Source organism: Etheostoma spectabile, unplaced genomic scaffold (genome assembly GCF_008692095.1).
Source record: "Etheostoma spectabile isolate EspeVRDwgs_2016 unplaced genomic scaffold, UIUC_Espe_1.0 scaffold00007289, whole genome shotgun sequence".
NCBI classification, from domain to species: Eukaryota; Metazoa; Chordata; class Actinopteri; order Perciformes; family Percidae; genus Etheostoma; species Etheostoma spectabile.
This window is the reverse complement of record NW_022603474.1, coordinates 6,201-12,274: the sequence shown is the minus strand read 5'-3', so window position 1 is coordinate 12,274 and position 6,074 is coordinate 6,201. Positions and strand designations below refer to the sequence as shown.

The 6,074-nt window shown below is 37.2% G+C and overlaps 1 long non-coding RNA gene across 1 annotated transcript; it reads left to right on the top strand.

The window, feature by feature from the left end:
• The first annotated feature begins 1,980 nt into the window (after nucleotides 1–1,980).
• Nucleotides 1,981–5,039, top strand: LOC116678407 (uncharacterized). The gene is made up of 4 exons (XR_004329237.1): nucleotides 1,981–2,385; nucleotides 3,324–3,449; nucleotides 3,724–3,889; nucleotides 4,564–5,039. It is a non-coding gene; the product is annotated as an uncharacterized LOC116678407 (long non-coding RNA).
• The last annotated feature ends 1,035 nt before the right edge of the window (nucleotides 5,040–6,074 follow it).

Here is a 6,074-nt window from a genome sequence, read left to right as displayed (position 1 = left end):
TTCCAAAACAGACGGTTTTTCTCTCACAATTGACAACTGCTCCGTCTCACCCTCCCCCAAGGTTAAGAGTCTGGGTGTCATCCTTGACAGCACATTATCCTTTCAACCCCATGTCAATAACATTACCCGGTCTGCCTACTTCCACCTACGTAACATCCATCGCCTCCGCCCCTCCCTTACCCCCCACACTGCTGCAATTCTTGTCCACAGTCTCGTCACTTCCCGTCTCGATTTTTGCAACTCTCTCCTCTTCGGTCTCGCTCACAAATCCCTCCACAAACTTCAATTGGTCCAGAATTCAGCTGCCCGCATCATAACTCGAACCCCCTCCATCCACCACATCACTCCTGTCCTCCAACAGCTCCACTGGCTCCCGGTCCAGTTCCGTATCAAATTCAAAATCCTTCTATTAGCATTCAAGGCCATCCACAACCTCGCCCCCCCATATTTGTCTGATCTCCTCCAGCGTCCCACTCCCTTCCGCTCCCTCAGATCCTCTTCCTCCATAAACCTGTCTGTCCCCCCCGCCCGTCTCACCACCATGGGGGGCAGAGCATTTAGCCGCTCTGCTCCCCGTCTCTGGAACTCACTACCCCCCCAACTCAGAAACATTGATTCATTCCCCCATTTCAAATCACAACTAAAAACACATCTGTTTATAACTGCGTATTCCACCTAAATGTCTGTTGCTCCGCCTTTTCTGTTGTATAGTATTTGTTTTGCTGTATAGTATTTGTTTTTCTGTTGTATAGTATTTGTTTTGCTGTTGTATAGTTTTGGTTTTGTTTTGCTGTATAGTATTTGTTTTTCTGTTGTATAGTATTTGTTTTGCTGTTCTTAATTTATGAATTCCCTGTGCGGCGTCCTTGAGTGCCATGAAAGGCGTCTTTAAATAAAATGTATTATTATTATTATTATTATTTGTGCAAAGTGCCAAACAATTCATTATTTCTTTAAAAACATGTTTTTATTGAAAGAAATACCAAGCAAATTCAACTTATATGTCATAAACAACAAATTACATAACAAATTACTTTTAGCCTATTGCAGAAGAAATATAGAATTTGAACTGGTTTAAATGATGAATATTGAAAAATACCCCAGATAACCGTTGAAGTTTTTTTTTCAAAGAAATGCTTCTAAAATTAAGAAAAAAAAATACATTTTGGCTGATACTGGAACGTGATCTTTGGTGTGGCACATGTCTGGAAAAGGGGCGGGGACACAGGATTTCCTGGTTATGTGAAGTCATCAAATTAATAACACTTCAAAATAAAAGACCTATTTACACAACTGAACAGAAATCAACGCATTTGATATGGTTTATTGTGAAAAAACGGAGAAAAAAAATGTGTTGCCTTATGGAAACACCATGCAAAAGAGGGCCCACTATGCAACTTTTTGGTTTTCTTGGTCCAAATTCAAAACTTTTTCTGACCTTTTCCCGATGTTTTTGTCACTTTTGTTCTGCGTTTTTTTTCTTGATGTTTTTGATTTCTGTTTTTTTCAACGTATTTCTTCCTGCACTTTTTGGGGCGTTTTTGTTGTTTTTTTCCATCATTTTTGTCACTTTTTTCAACGTTCAAAGAAATTCAAAGAAATCAGTCAGCTGATGATTTATTCTACTTGTAAAGAGAGTCGTAGGGATGCATCTAATTTATTTGTTTGGACATTTTAATTGATAGAAACCCAAATTTCTGATATACACTGTTAGACTTTGCTGTAATTTCTACAGTTACTTACCACAAATGGCCCAGTAAAATACCATAATTTTCTTTTCCGGTTAATTACTGTAATAAACATTGCATTATGGGTATTGACATTTCATTTACAGTGCTTTACTGTATATTTTGAATTTGCGGTACACTGTTAAACTCTACTGTATTTCTACAGTTACTTACCACAAAATGCCCAGTAAAATATCGTAATTTTCTTTTCCGGTTCATTACTGTAATATGCATTGCATTATGGGTAGTAACATTTGATTTACAGTGATTTACTGTATTTTTTGAATATGCGGTAGTCTGTTGTAAAACAACAGCAGTAGTGATACTGTAGTTAAATAAGACAGACTTCAATAAAATATTTAGTTAATGTTAAAGAAGCATAGAAATTAAATGGAAAAATAAAATATCTCTATACAATTAAATTATTTCATTTTATAAAGATATTTTACATTTACATTTACATTTATTATGCTTTTAGCTGTGAAGGTAATATAAATTTTGTGATATGACCTCACGACTTCAAAAGAATAGCTGGTAGATACTTCAAAGGTGTTGAAAGAAGTAGCGGCTCGAGACATCAAAGGAGTACCGCTTTGGTCCGTGCGCAGCAGAGTCCGGTCACACACACTCTACTCAGAGAGAGCTGGAGCAGCTTAAGGTAAGATCAATCTTTGCTAATTCTGTGACATTAAAATCTCTGCTGATAGCCTTCGCAAGCGGCGACGTTAGCTTACCGACCTGTGTCATAGCTGGGCTAGAGCAAGCTGTTAACTAGCTTCCCCCCGAAGGAAAACCAGACGCGCTCCAACCTAACATTTTCCCATGGTGAGGATTAGCTAGCTCTAATTACGACGTTCGGTAAAGCTAACACTACTCGTTTTACATTCGCTGTTCGGCACATCTTTTTTATTTGTCACACCATTGTCTGAAATACAATGTAACCCATATTCTGGGAGTTTAAGGTCGGTTCTGCTAGCTTATGAGCTTGCTGTTGCCGTATTTTGGCTAACATTACCTCCGGTTAATGCTAACGTTAAACTCCCAATTCTGTTGGTTGGTTTGTCAGTGTTTTAGAATGATTAAGCACAACTTATTACAGCTATATTTGTGTAGTTTTTTTAGCTAATAAAAGACGTGTGGTAAATTTAATTCATCGTTAACCACATTAAGCTCTAGTTTTGGTGGCAATTCAGTGCCTCCAGCATTTATGGAGAGCAGTTTTTGCCTTAGCTTCAGGGTTTGGCCACTTAAAACCATCGTGATGTCCAGCAAAGATTTGCCTCAGTGCCTTACTTTGCAGTAGTATTATTGCTTTCTACCATGGTTTATGGTGGAAAAGAAAAGTATGTATTTTCCAAGCCCCTTGAACTTAAATTTGACAGATTGTTAAACAATTATTTAAGGACTCTTTATAATGACATAGTGATTAACTTTTAATACATCACATAACATTCTGTGTTATTCTAACAATATAAGAGTTACCTACATTATACTGGTTACCTGCATACTAATGCATGCATTTTTTTATCTTGTTGTAATTGTATTTAAACCCCATGCATGCACTTTAAAAAATAATTTTCATCATTTCAAATGTAGAACAACAACCAGTGACTGGAACAACTGAGAGAGATGGGAGGAAGAAGAAAGCTGGAAGAAGGCTTGACCCCATGACCCACAGGAGCACATGATCCCTTTCAACAATCTATCCTCATACAACAAAAAGTATGTACAGGTATACGTTTTGCAACCTGTGTACTCAAGAATTAGAAATATTCTGTAGACATGTGAAAAAACATCACTAACGGCAAACTATAGGTTTTCTTGTGGAAATGAGCAATGTCCCACTTCCTTTAAACAGGAACCACAACACATACGTGTGTGTTGTGTGTGAGTGTGAGTGTGTGTGTGTGTGTGTGTGTGTGTGTGTGAATAAAGGGCTGTATTTAAAGATGACTGCTCTTGATTATGAAAATCTTAAACCTGTTTTTCTTTTAAGATTCTTCTTAAGGATCAACCCAGATGAGGGCACCAAGTGCACTGCTACTGTGGGTACAAGCTACAAGACGGGAAGAGTCGTCCAAAGAAAGGTGACGAGTATGTGCTCCAGAGTCACCACCTTCCTCCAACAGCTCACCGAATTTGAGTGGATGACATCAAACTAGGTAAGCATTTTCTTGTGTGATGTAAAATAGTTAACATCAGAAAAATTATTACACAGTACGATGAAGTGGTGCGGCTACGTACCCTTCCTGCTCCAACAATGACATAACTAAATCATCCTGAATTTACCACTTGTCTAAGTAGAGGTCACAGTTATGCAGCAAAAGCTACAAAGTGTTGTTTTAATTTTAGTTAAAGTTTTCTTATGTTTTTTTTGTATAAGTGACTGATAAGAATAACAATCTTTGAAGTTGGTCCAGTACTGAGCGAGAACACTGTGACCTGCAGCTTTCAAACCGGGTTCTAATGTAATCATATAGGGCAAATGTGCGTCGTCAATTTCGTCCACTAAAAGTTCTGTTTTTGCCACTGATGGTGTCAACATATTATTTTAAGTTTCTGACACCCTTTGGAAAGGATCCTAACAGAGATTAACCTTTTACTTAAAGAGGAAGATCCTTAGTTAGATCAGTTTTGTGAAACGGCTCCAAAATCATCATCACCAAACCCATCGACAGACAGCAAAAGAAAGTAGAAAGAACCTTTGAATTATCTGGGGACTTCACTACTGGTGACTTATTTTGTATACTGTCATATTCTGTTTATGCACAAGTTTTAAGTTTGTTAACAGTTTAGATGAGGTAAACTCATGATCATTTCTCTGCTTCTCATACAGTCCAGTATGGACCACCTCACCAGAGCATCTCTGGATTGGAGGCTCCATCTTGGCCTCTCTGTCCACCTTCCAGAAGATGTGGATCAGCAAGCAACAGTACTATGGGTCCGGCCTTCACAAATCCTTCTAGCAGACTGTTCCTCCTTCCAAAGCCCAACAACTTCAGCTTTGTGGTAACAACCACACCACATTTTGTATACATTTGCAAATACAGGTTATTTAGTTTTCTTCGGGATTTAAAATGTTCAATTCGTTTTGAGAGTCAATTCAAATGGTAACTACATTGTTCAGACTTGTATTTGCCTCTGAATGCTGCCCAGTGTTTTGGCGCATATTTAGACATCGTTTTAGTATCACTTGTATGTCAATTTTCTGTTCTTTTGCACTTTCAGAGTTAAAAAATATCTTGTTCCTGATGTTTTTACCTGAAAATAAAAATGTATTACTTTTGTACATGGGCTAAAGTCAATTATTTGGAATTTATTAAATTCAATAGAATTTATGTAAAATATTTAAAAATTGTTTGTACAGCCAATGCCAAATAGTGTAAAACATTGTGAACCACAATTACAATAAAACTATAATACAGCAAGACAATTTCAGTATTATTAGCAAATTGTAATTATAATATGATACTGTAAGGGTATTATACAGTAAAACTAAGTTACAGTAAGGGTACTTTTTCTACTGTAAACTAAGGTACAGTAAAGGTATTATATTACTGTAAAACTAGGTACAGTAAGGGTATTTTTACTACTGTAAAACTAAGTTACAGTAAGGGTATTCTAATACTGTAAAACTAAGTTACAGTAAGGGTATTATACTGTAAAAAACATTTACGGTTATGATACTGTAATCGGGTAGTTACAGTAACTTACTGGCAACGTGTTGCCAGTAAGTTACTGTAATCGGGGAGTTACAGTAACTTACTGGCAACGTGTTGCCAGTAAGTTACTGTAAGGGTTTTTATACTGTAAAAAGCAATTACAGTTATGATACTGTAATCGCGTAGTTACAGTAACTTACTGGCAACACGTTGCCAGTAAGTTACTGTAAGGGTTTTTATACTGTAAAAAGCAATTACAGTTATGATACTGTAATCGCGTAGTTACAGTAACTTACTGGCAACACGTTGCCAGTAAGTTACCGCAAAAATACAATAAAAAGTCTAACAGTGTAGAAACTTTTAGAAAATGACAACAGGAGGGTTAAGCAGACAGTAGAGTTACACTACAAGCTGTAGCTTTCTTTGGTCCAAGTCTGATAGTGTTTTTGCCACCGAAATAAAAGCTGATGAGAACTTGTAAATGCCACATGAATCACAAATACCTCCTTACCACCTGACATTGTGCAATTGGCAGCCTGCTTTCATCCTTATGGCCAGCAGGCGGCGACTCCACTGTTTGGAAAAATTAGTCAGATTGGAAAGAAGTCTGAGAAAATGGCCTTTCTTCTCACTTCTCTCTCATAACGAGTTTACGGTTTAAATCGTTTGTTGTCTTCTTCAAACA